We start from the raw sequence: 17969 nt of genomic DNA on the forward strand, positions 1-17969 counted from the left end.
TCTCCTGGGATCCCTGGGTGGCGCAGCGGTTGGGCGCCTGCCTTTGGCCCAGGGCACGATCCCGGAGACCCGGGATCGAGTCCCGCATCGGGCTCCCGGTGCATGGAGCCTGCTTCTCCCTCTGCCTGTGTCTCTGCCTCTCTCTCTCTCTGTGACTATCATAAAATAAAAAAAAATAAAAATAAATAATAATCTCCTTATTTTATTTATTTTATTTTTTATTAAGTAAGCTCTACACCCAACGTGGGCTTGAACTCATGACCCTGAGATCAAGAGTCTCAAGTTCCACTGACTGAGCCAGCCAGGCACACCCACTAATATCCTTTTTTTTTTTTTTTTACATTTTAAAAATTTAAATTCAACTTGCCAACATATTATATTCATTTTTAAGAGTGTTTTACAGTCTTTGACTGCTAATGACTTCTTCTTGAAACTCTTTCCTTTTGGTTTTCATGACCCACTTCCTTAATAGCTACGTGAGTTGAGACAAGCCACATAGCCTCACTAGAATGAGGCTATGATGATCATAGGGCCTCCCCACTGAGTTCCTGTGAGGATTAGATAAGATGGCACCTGGGAGGTACAAAGCATGGTCCTGGCACCTGGGAAGCATGAATACCTGATAATTTTTCTCCTTACTCTTTCCTCGTCTTCCTTCAGTTCTCTGACCACAAATTCTCAGTCTTAGCAGGTATACTTTAGAGCAGTAGTTCTCAACTGGGGGTGATTTTGCCCACCAGGGGACATTTGGCAAAGTTTAGAGATATTTTTGATTGTTACAACTGGGGGGATGTCACTGGCAGCTAGTGGGTAGAAAGCAGAGATGCTGTTAAGTGTCTTGTAATGCACAGGACAGCACCCAGCAGTGAAGAATTATCTGGTCCCAAATAATGCTGATAGTGCTGAGGTTTCTATGGAAACAGCTCTACACGATTATTGTAAAAAGAATTGAAAATACAGGTAAGCCCCCCCAAAACCCCGCCAAAACCCAAAAAGAATAATTCCCCATAATTCTGCCACATTGAAAGTACTTCAGTTAAGAAAGAATATATTTTTTAAAGATTTTATTTTATTTATTCATTAGAGACACATCAAGAGAGAGGCAGAGACATAGACAGAGGGAGAAGCAGGCTCCATGCAGGGAGCCCGCTGCGGGACTTGATCCCAGGACTCCAGGATCACTCCTGAGCCAAAGTCAAGACGCTTAACCATTGAACCTCCCAGGTGTCCTAGGAAAGAATATATTTTAAAGAATAGGAATATTTATTTTTTTATTTTTTATTTTTTTTTAAAGATTTTATTTATTTATTCATGAGAGAGAGAGAGAGGGAGACAGAGACACAGGCAGAGCGAGAAGCAGGCTACATGCAGGGAGCCTGATGTGGGACTCGATCCCGGGTCTCCAGGATCACACCCTGGGCTGAAGGTGGCGCTAAACCGCTGAGCCACCCGGGCTGCCCAAGAATAGGAATGTTTATAGGGTAAAAATATTCTGACTCTTTTGAATTTTTCCCAGTTGTACTGCCTACCTGATTATGTGACATAATGTGTTCAGTGCCATTTTGGTGCTTGGCAGGGACAAGGAAATGCCCAATATCTATGGGATGGTCCTTGGAAGGTGAGGGTGGGGCAGAGCACCTGGTTCATCTGCAGGTAGGACCTATAAAAACTCATTCTCTGGGTGGCTTGATGTCTTGCAGGTGAACTCTGTGTGTGGCTGAGTGTGTGTGTGCCAGTGTGTTCCCACAGTGTGTTCTCATGTCATCATCCAGCTAGAAGGTAGACAGGCATACTGGTAGACAGGTATACTAGAGACTCCACAACCTCGTTAATTATGGGAAAGAACAGAACTTGAGTGAACTTTGGTATATTCATTTGGGTTGAATTCTTTGATTACATAACGGTTCCAAAGAGTTCTTCTGGGGCCGAGGGCTTCCCGACTGGGCATGTGACTTTCCTTGGGCAAACCACATCAGATATCCTCCTGTGCCGTCACATCCTGAACCATCTGCCTTCTTTGCAAAGCTCCATGTCTTGTGTGCTCAGTGAGACCTGGGGTGCAGATGACATTTCCTGGGGAGAACTTGGGCTGGCCTGGGTTGTCCTTGGAAAGGTGGGATATTGGATTCAGGCCCACCCGTGAAAAATCAGACTCACTGGTAGTTGCTGTGTGTTGCTGCGTGTCAAACAAGCCATCAGCCTTGGCCCGGTGAGCAGGTGAGTAGGTGCTCAGTATTTTACTCCTCACCCTTTTGCCCTTTGCAGAACCTCAGAGGTCGGTGTCCAGCATCAGGCCCCACTCTGGCTTACAGATGAGGCCCAGAGAAGCAGGGACTCTCCCAGTGGCACCTGTCTGAGGCTGAGCCTGAGGCCAGTAATCTCTCCACACTCCTTTCCTGCCCAGGAGGGTTGAGTCAGTCCACCCAAGCACCATGGGGCCATACATTCAGGCCCTGGGGCTCCCAAATGTTGATCTGAGGACCATGACCTTGAAATTAGGAAAGAATTTAAAAAACAGGCAGGTTCCAAACCTAGGGAAGAGATACCTCTGGAGGGTGGTGTCTGGAGGGGGCCCTGCTGATTTAGCCTCTCTTTTTATAGAGAGGAAGCATCACATCATCCAACCTGGAGAAGGACTGGCGATGGCCAATGAGTCCTCATGGAGTCTCTCTCTCTCTCTCTCTCTCTCTCCCCCTCTCTCCCTTTCATGTTGTGGAGGAGGACGTGCACATGTAGGCTTATATGTGTATTTGACCTTGTTTTCTCTGTCTGCTTCAAACCTTCCCTGATACGGTGAGTGGTCTGCAGGGTCTGTCTGGTGTCCATGTCAATCCCCACCAAAGGGGCTGGAATGCTGGAGAAGGGCAATCCTGAGGTGGGGGCCTTCTGTTCTACAGGAGCTAAAACCCTCTGTCTGGCTGAGGAGAGCCCCCACTTAACAATAGGAGGGGTGGGAGGCTCTGTGAAAGGTGACTTTGAAAGGCTGCACTTGTTCTTGTCGAGGTCTGGGCAGCAGAGCTCTGCTGTGAAGGATGGTTCTGGTGTGAGGTTGCGCTGCCAGCAGCCGTGGGGGATAAAGTCTCCTTCTCAATGGCGCCCCTCAAAAATTGTTTCTTTTTCTTATGAACTGTTTCCAACATCAACACAAGTGGAAAGAATAGTATTGCTAAAGCCCCTGGTGCCCATCACCCACCTAGTTTTGATAAGTAGTGAGACTTGGACACATTTGCTTCATCTATTCCTCTCTCTTTTTTTTCTTTCTTTCTTTCTGTTGGAGTATTTAAAATAAAATCTCGATCATAACATGCTTCACTTCTGTGTATTTCTCTGCACACACACACACACACACACACACACACTCCACCCTCCACATTTTCTTATATAAGCCCAAAGCCATGATCACACCTAACAATATAAATAATCACCCGTTGGGATCACTTAATATCCAGTCTGTAATCAAGCGTCTCTGTTTGTCTCAACCGTGTCTATTTATTTATTTATTTATTTACTCATGAGGCACAGAGAGAGAGGCACAGACATAGGCAGAAGCAGCCTCCCTGTGAGGAGCCCGATGCCGGACTGGATCCCAGGACCCCCGGATCACACCCTGAGCCAAAGGTAGATGCTCAATCGCTGAGCTACCCAGGTATCCCTCAAACGTGTCTTTTTTATACTACACTTGGTTTGCTGGAATCTGGATCCAGAAAAGGTCTAAGCTCAGGGTTTTGGTTGGTCTCCTAAAGTGCCCCCAATCCAGGGCTGATCTTCTTTCTTCTCTTTTTTAATGTAATGCTCTTGACTTACTGCATACGCCAAGTCATTTCTCCTGAGGATTGCTCCACATTCTGGACTCCTCTGTCTGCTTTCTTATAATATTGCTGACCGCTTTCCCCTATACTTCCCGGGAATTAATGTAAGCATTGGAGTCTCAAATAGAGTGAGGTTCCATTTTTTTTTTTTTTTTAAACAAGGACACTCCATGAATGGCGCTGGGCTTCCCACTGCACGGTGTTAGGAGGCACACACGGGCAGCTTGCTGATCTTTTAGTGGCACTAAAAATGATATGTGGTTTCCGATGGTGACAGACTGCCCCCTCCCTGGTAAGCTTCCTCATTTGGTAGCTAGTCTTCCCCAGATGTTCTTCCAATGAACCATGCTTCCCTGTATTTGAGTCCTCATGCTGTCACAGCGCCTTGAATTTGGTCGGCTCTAGGACTTGTTTTCTGCCCTAGAATGTGGCCACAGGGACTCTGGGTTTTCAAGGCTAAGGCTGAGCCACAGGAAGCCTATAGCTTCCCTCTCTGTCTTTCAGAAGAGTCACTCTGGGGGAAGCCAGCTGCCATGCTGTGAGGAAGTCAGCCTGAGGAGAGGCCACCTGGCCAGAGAGAGGCCCCAGCTGTCCCCACTCTTCTGGTCATCTCCACCGAGGCATGGGCACATGAATGACAGAGAAGATAAAGCTCAGATGGCTCTGGCCCCAGCTTCTGCCCAACTCCAGCCGTCTGAGAGGCCCCCGAGAGACGGGCCCACTGACTATAGGATGTCCTGTGAAGTTGTGGTTGGCCACTACGCTTTGGTGTGGCCTGCTGTTGACTGAACAGCCAGTGGCTTTCCTTCTAAATGTTCTAACTGATGGGGGTCATTGCCGGAACCACTGATTTGATTAGAAGTTACAGAATGCTGCTGATCTAATTCTATCACTCTTGTCACAGTTATTTGCAAGAATTTTTCCCCTCAGCAGGTAGGCATCCCTGGTGATCCTGAAATATGGACCCTACATGAAAGACAGGGAAATGGGGACGCCAGGGTGGCTCAGTGGTTGAGCATCTGGCTTCAGCTCAGGTCGTGATCCCAGGGTCCTGGGATTGAGTCCCACATCAGACTCCCTGCATGGAGCCTGCTTCTCCCTCTGCCTGTGTCTCTGCCTCTCTTTCTGTGTCCCTCATGAGTAAATAAATAAAATCTTTAAAAAAAGGGAAATGGTGGGGCTCTTCCTGGCTACCTTCTGCAGCAGTGACCTGGCCCTTCTTGGATTTGAGACCCAGATCAAGGCAGGAGAGAACAGCTTGAGCAAGGTGAGCTGGGGACTTGGTTCCCAAGGAAACCACAAGGTAATCATCAGATCCTCTGAGGATCATTATTTCTTTGTCCTGCTAAAAACCAGATGCTGTCACCTTCCAAGCCAGCTCAGACGTTTGAGCAGGCACCAAAATGGGTCCTCAGGGGCGGAGACAAGTGGTTTAGTGAGCTTACGGGGGTGGCTGCTTCTGCCCCTGGGTCTCAGCTTCCTCTCTGGAGGCCTCCCCCCTCCACCAAACAATACCTTTATCCTCAGATCTCTTAGGCCACAAGAAGAGCCTAGTTTTGGGGTGAGGGATACATAGAAAGCTGCCCATCCTGGAGCCCCAAGGGACAGGATGTCTTTGCTCAGGGTCTGCCCTGGGCTGTCAAGTGCCACCTTCTAATAAGTGCTTACTTTGTGCCAGATGTGACACAAGGTGGGCTTGGAACTGCAGGCACAAAATCTCCCAAATCTTGACAAGAACTCACAGAATGGGTGCTGTCTTCACCCACTGGTTGGATCACTGGCCCAAGGTCGCCCAAAGCACCCTCTGCTGTCTACCTGTATAATTGGCCTCAGGTGGTCTATTCCTGCCAAGGTCCCCTCTGGTGGCAGCCTGCTGGTGATGGGTGTAAACGTGTTCATTGCTCACCTCCAACTGTGTGTATCTCTGATGTTCTCAGTTGACCCATGACATGTAGTAAGGATCCCCTCTTGTACCCCAGCATGGTGCCCAAGCTCTTCCTGTGGCTCTGACGATCACCCCGGGCATGGGGCCAGTAGGGTGAGGGCGCTGAGTTTTTTTCTTTTTAAATTTTATTTATTTATTCATGAGAGAGAGAGAGAGAGAGAGGCGCAGAGACACAGGCAGAGAGAGAAGCAGGCTCCATGCAGGGACCCCGATGTCCTCTATCCCAGGTCTGGGACCTCTATCCCAGGTCTCCAGGATCACGCCCTGAGCCGAAGGAGGCGCTAAACCGCTGAGCCACCTGGGCTGAGGGCTCTGAGTTTTGACTCACATAAGGAATGTCTGGCAGCAGAGTCAGGCCTGAAGCTTTGACATTTTCCTCAGTGCAGGACAGACTTAATTTGTTCTGGAATAGTATTCAACAACATTAGGTGCAATGGATCCACAGAGGAAACGCCCCTAAACACAATGTCCTCCTCACAAGAAAAAAAATGGCTGAACCCACAAACATTCATGTGGTGTTGCTTGAGCCACCTGGGCTCCGTGTGGGAGGGAACGTCACCATCCATACCGAGGGTGTGTCCCAGCTCTCTGACTAGGAGACAAACATCATCTCAGGTCCCAAAATCTGCTCCTTCTTTGATTTTCCTCTTCTGGGGAAGCAGGGTCCCCAAGAGTTGCCTGGCATCATGGGCAGGGGGTACTCAGGACAAATCTTCACTTGTCTTCATGCCTCTGCAAACGAGCCCTTCTTGGATGGCACTGGTGAGGGTGGCCCTAGGGGAGCAAGGGCTTCTGAAGTGGTGTGGGGGGACCTGAGAGGTGAAGCAGTACCCCAGGTTTTGTCTTCTTGAGGCTGGAGGCGGCACAGCCTGAGGGTTATGTGCTCGGGCAGGGCCTGCTCTGTGTGTGACCTTGCATGAGCGGCCTCTGTGAGTCTCACTTTGTCACCTGTAAAATGGGCACAGTGATTCCTCCCTCAGAGGATGGGGTGCCTGTGATCATGGGGAAGAACCATATGTCACAAACTTCAGTTGGTGTCAATCCTGACAGGGTGTATTTACACTGAGTTAATTTTGACTCCCGGATGAGCGTGGAGGCAAGCCCAGCTATCAGTGGTTCCTCCTTAAATCTACTACAAAGGGCATCCCAGGTGGCTCAGCAGTTTAGCGCCACCTTCAGCCCAGGGCCTGATCCTGGAGACCTGGGATTCAGTCCCATGTCGGGCTCCCTGCATGGAGCCTGCTTCTCCCTCTGCTTAAGTCTCTGGCTCTCTGTGTCTCTCATGAATAAATAAATAAATAAAATCTTTAAAAAACAATAATAAACCTGCCACAAAGACTTTATACAGTTTATAGCTCTAGACTAGTCTCTAGTCTCCATGATTACCATGGAGATGCCCTTTGACATGCCCCGCGTGGTCTCCTGGATCCCTGTGGTTTCTGGGGCCCCTTAGGACCAGGTCCACCCTCTCGAGGACACCATGGCCATCCCCTTCCTTGTGTTCTGTGAGTCAGGGGCTCTGGGAGCTTACTCCCCAGAAGGAGAGTAAGGAAGGCATTGCCTTCCCTTGGGTCAGGGATGTGTACTTTCCTCTCCCTACCCCTCCAGGACTTCCAGCATAATTTCCCTCCATGTTTGAGTTTTGACAGAAAGAGACCATTCTGGCGGGACTTGAGCTTTGGCTCCATCATAATGGTTTCCCAGAGGCAAGAAGAGGTAATGCCTGGCTTCCCTCCAGGACTTGGAGCAGAAATACAGGAGAACGAACCCCAGCAGACCTCCATCTAGCAGCCCTGCCCACGTGGGCTGGTGAGGGAGCTGCCCTCTTCTTCCTGGCCTCTTCCTGTCCCCAGCCACCCACTACTCACACCACCCCCAAAGCAGAGAGCTTGCCGATTGCCTCCCACGAACAAGAACAGCTCTGGGTGTTTTTGGCTGGGATATTTTATCTCATGCCCCCAGTAAACTTGAGAGAGAGGGACCATTCTCGTACCCATTTCCCAGGTGTGGAAGATGAGGCTCAGGAACCTTGCTCGTTCAAGGTCACACAGCTTGTTTGTTAAATTGAGCCAGGGTCTACATTCTGGTCTTGGAATCTCCTCTTCTCTCCTCTACCGCTCCAACAAGGAAACTTCAGCATTGCTGATTAAGATCTTAAATTATAGTTTTATCATAAAGATCGTACTTGCTTAAATATAGAGATGTTAGAAAATGCAGAGAAAAAGAAAAACATAAAAGTCATTGTCCCCCAAATCCAGTAATAAAACATGTACAGTTGACCCTTGAACAATCCAGGGGTTGGGACACCTCCCCATGCAGTCGAAAATCCACATCTAACTTCTGATTGCCCCCAAACTGAACTACTAATAGTCTACTATTGACATAGACAAGTCAATTAGCATATATTTTATATAAGTATTACATATTGTAGTTTGACAGTAAAGTGAGTTAGAGAAAAAAAAGTGTTATTAAGAAAATCATAAGGAAGGGGCTCTTGGTGGCTCAGTCAGTTAAGTGTCTGCCTTCAGCTCAAGTCATGATCCTGGGGTCTTAGGATCAAGCCCTGCATCAGGCTCCTTGCTCAGTGGGGAGTCTACTCCTCCCTCTCCCTCTGCCTGCTGATCCCCCCTAGTGTGTGCTCTCTCTCTGTCAAATAAATAAATAAAATCTTAAAAAGAAAGAAAATCATAAGGAAGAATAAGGAAGAGAGAATACATCTTCAATACTGCACTGTACCAAAAAAATTCAGTATAAGTGGACCTGTGCTGTTCTGACCTGTGTTGTTCAAGGTCACCTCTATATCCTTAGACTGGTGAGTCTCAAACTGGACCACGCATCAGCATCACCTAGGAGGCTTGTTAAAGGCAGAGATCTCCTGCCCGCCCCCCACCCCAAGTGTTTGATACAGTAGATGGAGTGGGAGCAGGAATTATAATTTCTAATCATTTCCTTGGTGATGCTGGTCCTGCTCATCAGAGGACCCCCACTCGGGGATGCTGCTCTGGATCACGGCCTTTTGCCCTCCATATGGTTGGCATTTAGGGTGGTCATTCTCTGCTGTGGGGCCTGCCTGGTGCCCTGTAGGATAGCTAGCAGCAGGATTTCTGAGCTCTTCGCACTAGAGGCCCATAGAACCTTCCCCTGAGTATGACAACTAACAATGTCTCCAGACACTGTTGAGTGTCCCCTGGGGGGGGGGTGTAGAATTGCCCCCCCCCCGACTCCCCAGTGAGGACCTCCCACTCTCTTCTTGCTCCATTTACATTAGCACAGAGAGGTACCCTCTAACATGTACACACAAACACACAGGTCTTTCCTTTTCCTCCAGAATGATGTCAAACTATAAATACAGTTTTATAACCTGCTTTTTCTCACCCCACAACACATTGCCAATTAACTCAGCAATTAGCTCACTGGCAGCAAAGAGAAGCAGGTTTCTGCACAGATGATGTAGGAGGCATCGCTCCAAGCCCACCGTGTGGTTCTGGGCCAGGAAACCAGCGGCAGAGGGGGAGCTTTCAGGACCTCAGTCTCAGCCTGGATGAGGGCTGAAGCCTCTGACTTTGGGGACCGTGTCAAGGTCTTACAAAGCGCTCTGGTTTCCCATGCCCTGGGTGTAGCTTGTAAGAAAAACAAGCCATCTGACAACGTGGTCATGAACCATGGCCTTGGGGGTCAGGGATACTGGCCTTGCACCTTCTTCCCCCCTCAATGGGTTTCAGAGATGGACCACGAGACCCAGAGCTTGCAGGCTGGGAGTGAGGGATCCTGCCTTTTTGCCTGGAAGTGTCCTGCTCTGTTTGTGTCAGGCTGCGGCAGCTGCTATCATCCTGCCAGCAATCAGGCTGCTTGGTGCAAAGGCACTATGAGGGCCCCCCGAAGTGGTTTCTGGGACGTGGTAAGGAATGTTGGCTTTTGCTGCCTCTAGTTCTCCTGGAAGCCCTTCTATCTGCCAGTCTCATGACTTCACTGTCCCCCAGACCAGGAATCAGCCACTGCCCATCACTACCCTGGGTGGGAGCCTGCCTGTGGGGCCACTGCTGGAAGCTGTGAGATGCTGGCTGGCTGGGTGGAAATGTTGGGGAGAGGACACTGGCAGGATGAGACATGTCCATCACAGCCGCCTCTGCCAGCCCGGGCGCCTCCCTACTTCCCACACCTGCCATGCAGCTGACAAATGGTCTGGGTAGGTTTGACCTTGCTCCCAGCTCCCGGGGTGAGCCTGATAGGTCTAAACCCATCCGTGTAATCTCATCCTCTGTTCCATGGGGATTTCACTTGCTCTGGAGAAGGATGTTGCTTTACCCCCAGGAGTATGCTGGAACTGGTGAGAACTGGCTTGTGAGAATCAACCATCTGCATTTCTTTCCAACTGTGTTATCAGGTTGGTAGCTTGAGGTCAGCCACATGAGAGGATTTACACCGCAGAAATTGGCAAATGCTACAAATAAGGGTCCCTCCAACCCCGAGCTAGCTTACCAGCATACCGGTGACCCTCTCCCACTAATTGTGATCAAGGAACCAGGCAGCCCAGCTGTTGATGGGCTGGTGGCCGCCCTGTGACCATAGGAGGGGCTGATGGCAGGAGCAGAGACCTAGAAAGAGCACAATTTAAAAATTTTTATTTATTTATTCATGAAAGACACACAGAGAGAGGTAGAGACACAGGCAGAGGGAGAAGCAGGCTCCATGCAGGAAGCCTGATGCGGGACTCAATCCCAGGACCCCGGGATCACAACCTGAGCCAAAGGCAGATGCACAACCGCTGCGCCACCCAGGTACACTGTAAGAACACAGTTTTTGATGACATTGTCTGATCATGCCTCACCCCTTGGACTTTTGGATTCCATTTTCCCAGTTTCTTGAGAGCATCCTTAATGATACAGCTTGGTAGCTGCTGTAGGATACCCCCAGGTCAGGACCCTCAGCCCCCAGACCTTTGTGGAACAACTAGGACTCATTTCTGTCACGGGGCAATATTCTTCAGTGCGTGCATGCTGAGGGCTACTTGTTACCCCTTCTCTTGCCTCCTGACGGGACCCTTCCTCTACTATCCTGGCTGGGCCAACTTCCCTGTTCTTGCCAGGTCCGATCCTGGGCTCCTCGATGCAAAATTGGGAGGATGGGAATAAGAGCTGAGGACACAGTGGGAGCTGCCTTGGTGGGGTTGGGAGATTTGGGGTGGGCTGGAGCGGAGAGTCAAGGGAGGGAGACAGAGCAGGGGTAGGGGGGTGCCTGGGACCCGATGGTCCCTGGGACCCCATTCTCACAGGAGTATAGGAGGAGAGATTTCACACAGTGCCATTAGGTTCCTTTGTAGTTTCTGAGAACTATTAGTCGAGGCTATTTTAATGATGTCTGGAACACGAGTCTGATCCCACACAGAGGCTGGACTGGACATTGTCTGGTCTTACCTCCGCTCAAGTCCCTGCCTCCCAAGGCGCTCAGATATCTGGGGCAGAGGTGGGATTGGATGCGTCTGAGCAGCATTTTGGCTTATTCTCCTGGGATGTGCCCAGAAAAGAAATGATGGACCAGGTATTTAGGGAACAATGATTCTACAGCTATGGAAACCAAAGCAGGGTTTTTTTTTTTTTTCTTTCTTTCTGGGAAATCGCCCAACCCTATTCATGTACTTTGGTATCTTTTGTACCAAAAAATGTGGAGCAAAGCAGAATGTAGTGGCCTGGAGAAAAACGGAGGCAATAACCCAGTTTAGGAACAGTTCTGGGAGGAATGAGGAACCCATGTTTTGTCCCGTATCTCTGGGCTTTACACGAATCACACCATGGACAGACCAGAAGCTCATCTACACAGCCTCCATTTCCCTGCTTCTGAGCCCTAGGAGCTCTTTCTGGTTTTAAAACAAAAAACAAAAAAACACCTTTTGCAGCTTGGCTTCTGCCCTATGGTGCTGCAGAAGGCACGGTCCCTCTGCTGTCCTACGCGGGGCGGGCCAGCCTTTGCTGGCTCTCTTCCTTAGTCTTCTGGCAGCATCTGCGGGCAACCCTCCCACAGGAGACAAGGCTTGTCTTGGCCTCGAGGACATTTCTGTCTCTCTCCTGGGCATCTCCAGCTCCATTGCCCAAAGGGGCCAGGCAGGTAATGAAGACGAGTAGCTGGGGCCAAGCATGAGGAAACAGGGAGTGGGAGGGGGTATGTGGTGGACGGGGCGGAGGGTGCCCTCTGGAGAGGGCAAGGGACAGCTCAGGCCCGCTGACTCATGTCCTTGGGGAATGAAGAGGGTCAGCATTGCTGGAATAACAGCATTTCCCTTGCAGAGATATTGATATTGATGAGGATAAATTAGACTGTATACACGGTACCTGACATACAAGGAGGCTGCCAATATATGGAGCTGCATTCTCTGTGAAGCTTCTTGATCCTTCTTGCACACTGATCTCGCCCTCCTTGTTATGTCCCTCATGTGGTCCTGGTCACACGGTTCTTGAGTAGCAGGATGTTAGCTACTGCCACCGTAGTGCCACGTAACAAATCATCTCCAAAGCCAGTGGCTTAGGATGACAATGATTCATTTGCACGAGTTTGTGGATTGGTTGGGGCTTGGCTGATGTAGCCAGGCGGTGGCTGTGCAGACAGCTAGCTCGGTCCCACATGTCTCTTCTTCTTGGGCTGGTGGACTAGCTAGGCTTGTGTCTCATGACAGAGGAGCACAAGAGGGTGAGCAGAACATATTATTAGGCCTCTTGGGACTTGGCCAACTGGCACTGGCCAAAGCAAATCCTAAGGACAATCTCAGAGTCAAGGAGCAGGAAAGTGTCCCCCACTCATGGTCAGGCCACAGTAAGGATGTGGCCACACAGGAGGTGGAATTAGGGCTGTCACTTCGGTCTACTGTGTAGAATGGGCATGGTATGTTTTGAGTCAGTGCTCTTTGCGTGGGTGACTCCTTGGGGCAGGACCTTCCCTCGGTGCTCTCAGGAACCTCATTGGGAGCCAACACTGAGGGAGCGGTTCAAGCAGCCCAAGTAAAATGTATTAACAAATGGTTAGATCCAGCTTTTCTATGCCAAGCTGTGGGCAGGGAAAGGAAGGACCCACCTGGGCAGCATGGTGCATACAGTAGGTGGCTGCTTGAACTTTAGTGCCTAGGAGTGAGGGAAGTGGGTTTTCCTTGGGTGGAGGCAGGAAGGAGACCAGAACTGAAGGAGAGCAGGTGCCCTCCTCCCCGCAGAGTGCCGAGGCGCTGTTCAAAACAGCAGGCTACCAAGCGGGTCTATAGTTGGTCTTGAAAATGTATTTCTTTAGAATTTTCTTTTTTTTTTCTCAAACAAGTTAGTTTCTTTTCAGCATTTCTTTTCACTTTTTAAAGATTTATCTTCTTTTTAATAGTATGACAGGATTAAAACATTTATTGAGCTCTACTAAACATCTGATATAGTGAGCAAAATGTACTAGCCTTAAGTAGATGATTCGCTCATATTTTAGGTAGGTCTCTACCCCTGCGACCAGCCCCCGGATGGAGACAGGACATTCCTCCCCACCCCCTGGGCTCTCTTGTTCCCCTCCCAGAGTTCAGTAACCATTATTCTCACTTCTATTGCTTGTGTGTGTTCTATGGCGTGTTCTGGAACTTCACATAAAACCAAATCCCTCAGCATGTGCTCTTGTTTGTGTGGCTTTTTTCCCTCCAAATATTACGTTTGCAAGATTCATCTGTACTATTGGGTGTAGCAGTGGCGTATTCCTTGTTTCCTTGTTCTGGAGTTGTCCACTCCTGCGTATATACCATTATACATCTGTTCTGCTGTTAACGGACATTTGGGTTGTTGCTAGTTTGGGGACCATATTGAGTGATCCTGTGATAACCATGTTTATACATGCTTTTTGGTGGAAATATGCATTCATTTGTCTTGGGTTTTGACCTAGGAGAGGACTTGCTGGACCACTGGGTAGGCAGCCATATGTTTAGCTTTAGTAGATAGAGAGGGCCAAATGGTTTTCCAAAGTGCTTGTGTTTAATGGCAATTTCTTTCTCCCCTTCTTTCGTTCCTCCTCCTCCCTCTTGGTTCTCCCCCTCCCCCATCTCCTCTCCTTCCCTCCCCTTCTCCCATCTCCTCCTCTCCTATCTCTTCCTCCCCCTCCTTCTTCCTCTCTCCCCATCTCCTCCTCCCCCACCCCGTCCCCTCTTCCCCCTCCCTCATTCTCTCTCTTCCTCCTCCTTCTCTCTCTCCTTCATTCTTCCCCAGTTTGAACCTCAAAGTTAGTTAGAGGGATTTAGCCATTCATATTTATTGTGACAATTGATAACATTTCTTTCTGGCCCTTCCATCTTATTTCATGTTTACTGTCTGTGTTAGTCACAGTTCAGTCGCAGGTAACAGCCATCATCTAGCTTAAGCACAGAGGGATTTATACAAGGAATCAGGTGCTTACAAAATCATTGGAATAGCTGGAGGAGCTTCCGGGAATGAGCGCCTGAGAGGCACCACACAAGTGGCCTGAAAGGGAGCCTCTAATCCCAGCGAGACTGGGAAACCAGGGACTCAGCTTGCCACCCACTGGATGCTGGCCCAGGGCCACACTGTCTCTGCTGGACACAGGGCTTAAGACGTGGCTGTCATGACTGTGGGCTCCAGGATGGCGTGAGCAGGCCGTGGTTCACCCCAGCAGAGGCAGCTCTGCCGTGGGGAACCCAGCCCCACCCTTCACCACCACTCAGGCCTGAAAGCAGAAGCGGGCTGGCCTCACTCTGGCCCTGGGATGTCCCTCTGGTGTGGCTGCTTGGTGGAAGCAAGGTCACAGGCAGAATGGGGCTGCGTCTGGGAAATGGATTCTCTTTCCCACCTTCTAGCCAACAGCAAGGCACTCTGCAAGGGGGTGGAATGCTATGGCTTTTCCAATTATTTCACTTTGTTGTTGTTTTTTTGCCTTTCTTCACTCTCACTGGCTTGAACAACTTCATTTTTATTTCTAGCCTCCCCCATCCGGTGTGCTCCTGATTTAGAAGTTCCATAGGAGTCATGGGTTCTACCAGTGGCTAATTTCTAGCCTTAAATAATCTCATTTAAACCTCTAATACCCTCTTACCATATTCAAGTGAAGTGTTACAAATACCCCCGCTGACGTTTTTACTCAGCAAAAAATGAACTCTAGGATACTTCCCCTCTCTTGCTCCCTGGCCACAGCCCCCAACTCATGTCCTGAGTTTTGCTGATGTCATCTAGACATTTTTGTTCCATTTTAGGCTATTTATTATTAACTTTTCCCTTAGAGTGTGTTTCCTGGCTTGCAGTGATCCCTTTGAAATAATTACATCCTATTTCTCAGGCACCCTAGCATCTCCTGAAATGTAACTAACCAGGCTTTATGGCTCACCGCTGTGTCTCCCACACTGTCTTCCACTCTTGTAAGACTTTTGTTGGATTTGGTTTTCAACTTGTCAGAGGGCTGGTCTGTTCTCCTTGTTGCTCTGGAGGAGCCTTTCTCATCCTGGGCTGCCTTCCCTCATCAGTTTGTAAATGGGTTCCCTCCCCTCTCACCTCCAGGGATGCAAATGAGAAGCTGGCTTCTCTGTCTGTTAGGGACCATTCTTTCTGGAAGCTCCAAAGACCTTGTTTCTCATCTGTGGAGCTCAGGCTTCTCGCTGAGCTGCGTGGAGGTGGGTATTCTTTATTTATCACTTCTGCCTTCAGCCCCTTCAAATCTCACAGTTCTCCTCTCTCTTTCTGGAAGAGCCAGAAAGAAATGTTATCACCACATCTTCTTTTGTTCATTTTCCTCCTTCTAGAAACCCTAGTACCCACAATTTGGGGTCCTGAATCTGATTTCGCAGCCTCTTATCTTTTTCTCCGTGCTTTCATTGCTTCACATTTTGGCTCTAAGTGGGGAACAGGGCCCCTCCACCAGTCTTCCAGAATGCAGCGTTTGTTCTCAAGGGACCTTTCCTTTTTTCGCTTCCCCTATTAAATTTTAATTCTGGAAGTCCTGTGTATGTCTGTGTTTTGAGTTCTTGAGAGACTTCCTTGTGTGTGCTGTGTGCATCCCCACTCCGCAGACAGTGCTCATCAAACCAATGAGGCCTCGCCCCTTCATCCCTTCGTGCCGAGAAGTGGATGAAGCCCTGGTCCCTCTGGGGTGGGTGCTCTTCTCTGCTTGCCCAAAGCTCCTTCAATCTGTACAGCCTCAGCAGTGAGTCTTGTGGGTAGAACAAGGGCTGGTGGCAACCAACCGGGCCAAACTGGGACCCAGTCATTATGATGTGCTGCAGGAGGGCGCCATGTACTCTGTAGGTCTCATACGGGGAGCAGAGAGCCAGGGACAAAAGCCATACAGACCCCACGGAGCTCTTGCCCTACAATATCCACTTCAGATGTGGGCAAGGAGGTTAATGCAAAAGCATCCTCAGGCCATAGAGGGCAACGAGAAGGGGGTTTTGCTAAGAGAGGAGGATCAGAGCCTGATTAAGGGAGCCCTCTCTGTGGGAGGAAGAGCTGAATGAATGTGTGGTGACCAGAGAGGGAATTGTGGCAAGGACAGTGGTTGGTGTTCTCTAAATTTGGCTCCTTTTCTTCTGGGCACATAGCTAAACTACAGTTCCCAGCTTCCTCTGCAGCCGGGTTTGTCCCTGTGACCACGTAATCTGTTCTGCCCAGGGGAATGTGAGCAGAAGGCACCAAATGCAGTGATCTGAGGGGGGTGCGTGGGTGGGGGGGTATATCCTGAGGCAGAAAACATGGTAGAAGGGTCTTTGGTTTCTGAGTCATTGCCTGGAGGAGAACTGCTCAGGAGGAGCCCCCAACCAGGAATAGCCACGTAAGACTTCTAGCATGAGCAAGAGTGAAACTTTTGTTGTGTTAGCTATCAAGATTTGGAGGATGTTTGTTATGCAGCTAGCAGCTGATGACTAATACTGAAATCTTTCCTGGAAGCCCCCAGGGGACCTGTTTGCACAGCTCATTGACTGGAGCTGGACTGCATGCTGTCCCCTGACTTGTTTGCAGGTAGAGTTGATAGCCAAACAACATCAGGGTTTGGCCAGCAAGGAAGAAGTTGGGAATTGGTTTAGAGTAGGCAACCACCAGTGGCTGCCATATTGGTGAGGCTACACAGCTTTTTATGTCCTTGTTGGCTAAATTCACTTGTTTTATCAATTGTCCCTTCATGTCCTTTGTCTATTCTTCTATCAAGTTTTTCATCTTTTGTTAATGAATTGTAAGGTCTCTTGAGACATTAGGGATTGTAATGCACATCTGTAGTTATTTTTGTCCACTCAGCATCTGAATTCCTTTCCTCCCTTTGAGGTATCCCCTGATTTCTGCTACAGATCCTGGCCTTGCTTTCCAGCCTCCCTTGCAGCTAGGATGCAGGCCTGTGACACAGGCTCTGCCATTCAGATGCTCTTGTCTCAGAAATGCACCTGGAAGCTAATGATTAGAGGTAGCAAGAACTGCACAGACTTTATTCTGGAGAGGGGGAAAGCAGGGGCATTGCCTGGTGCTTAGCATGGGGCAGCACCGGGGTCTCCACCTGACCCGCTGTACCACAGTGGCCATTCCCATCTGGGAGGCCTTCAGTATCCATCCCTTTGCTGCTTAAATCAGCTAAGGTCAGTTTCTATTGCTTGTAACAACAGAACTGTGCAAGCAACCTTTCGTCTGTATTGTCTGTTACAAATCCTTTGTCCAATTGCTATTTGTCTTGCAACTTTATATGTACAATAGCTTTTCCTGTAGAGAAGTTTTGGATTCTTTTATTATTATTATTTTTAAAGTGGGCTTCACATCCAGCATGGGGCTCGAACTCATGACCCTGACATCCAGAGTCACATGCTCTACTGACTGAGCCAGCCAAGGTGCTCCAGAAGCGTTGGATTCTTAGGCCACCAGATAGATCGACCATTTCCTTAGTTGTTTCTAATTTTCAGGTGATGGTATAAAGGCCTTCCACAATCCAAGATAAGAACATTCACCTACGTATTTTTAAAGTTTGAAGTTATTATTTCACTCAAATATTTATATTTAAATATTTTATGCTTAAACATATATCGAGTTTAAAAAGCCCAATACTACCACTAGGCTTAAAGAAATTAGTACTTTACTCCATTTCTCTGATTCTTGAAACCCCCTATGCAGAGGCAACCACATTCAGCTTTTAATAGATGTTTCCTCTTTTTAAAAATTTCATTTCAGTCTAAATGAAACTGTTTATATCTTAATTCTTGGTTTTCAGTTTTATTATTTTTATTTTTATTT

At 48.8% G+C, this 17969-nt stretch overlaps 1 long non-coding RNA gene across 2 annotated transcripts; it reads left to right on the plus strand.

Annotated features, from left to right (window-relative positions):
• The first annotated feature begins 1981 nt into the window (after positions 1-1981).
• On the plus strand, positions 1982-5937 carry LOC140613288 (uncharacterized). 2 transcript variants are annotated; one of them, XR_012014442.1, is made up of 4 exons: positions 1982-2217; positions 3517-3618; positions 3972-4101; positions 4314-5937. It is a non-coding gene; the product is annotated as an uncharacterized lncRNA (long non-coding RNA). The 2 variants fall into 2 exon arrangements; XR_012014443.1 differs by having other exon boundaries at positions 3523-3618.
• The last annotated feature ends 12032 nt before the right edge of the window (positions 5938-17969 follow it).

The sequence above is a fragment of the Canis lupus genome, chromosome 21 (genome assembly GCF_048164855.1).
Source record: "Canis lupus baileyi chromosome 21, mCanLup2.hap1, whole genome shotgun sequence".
NCBI classification, from domain to species: Eukaryota; Metazoa; Chordata; class Mammalia; order Carnivora; family Canidae; genus Canis; species Canis lupus.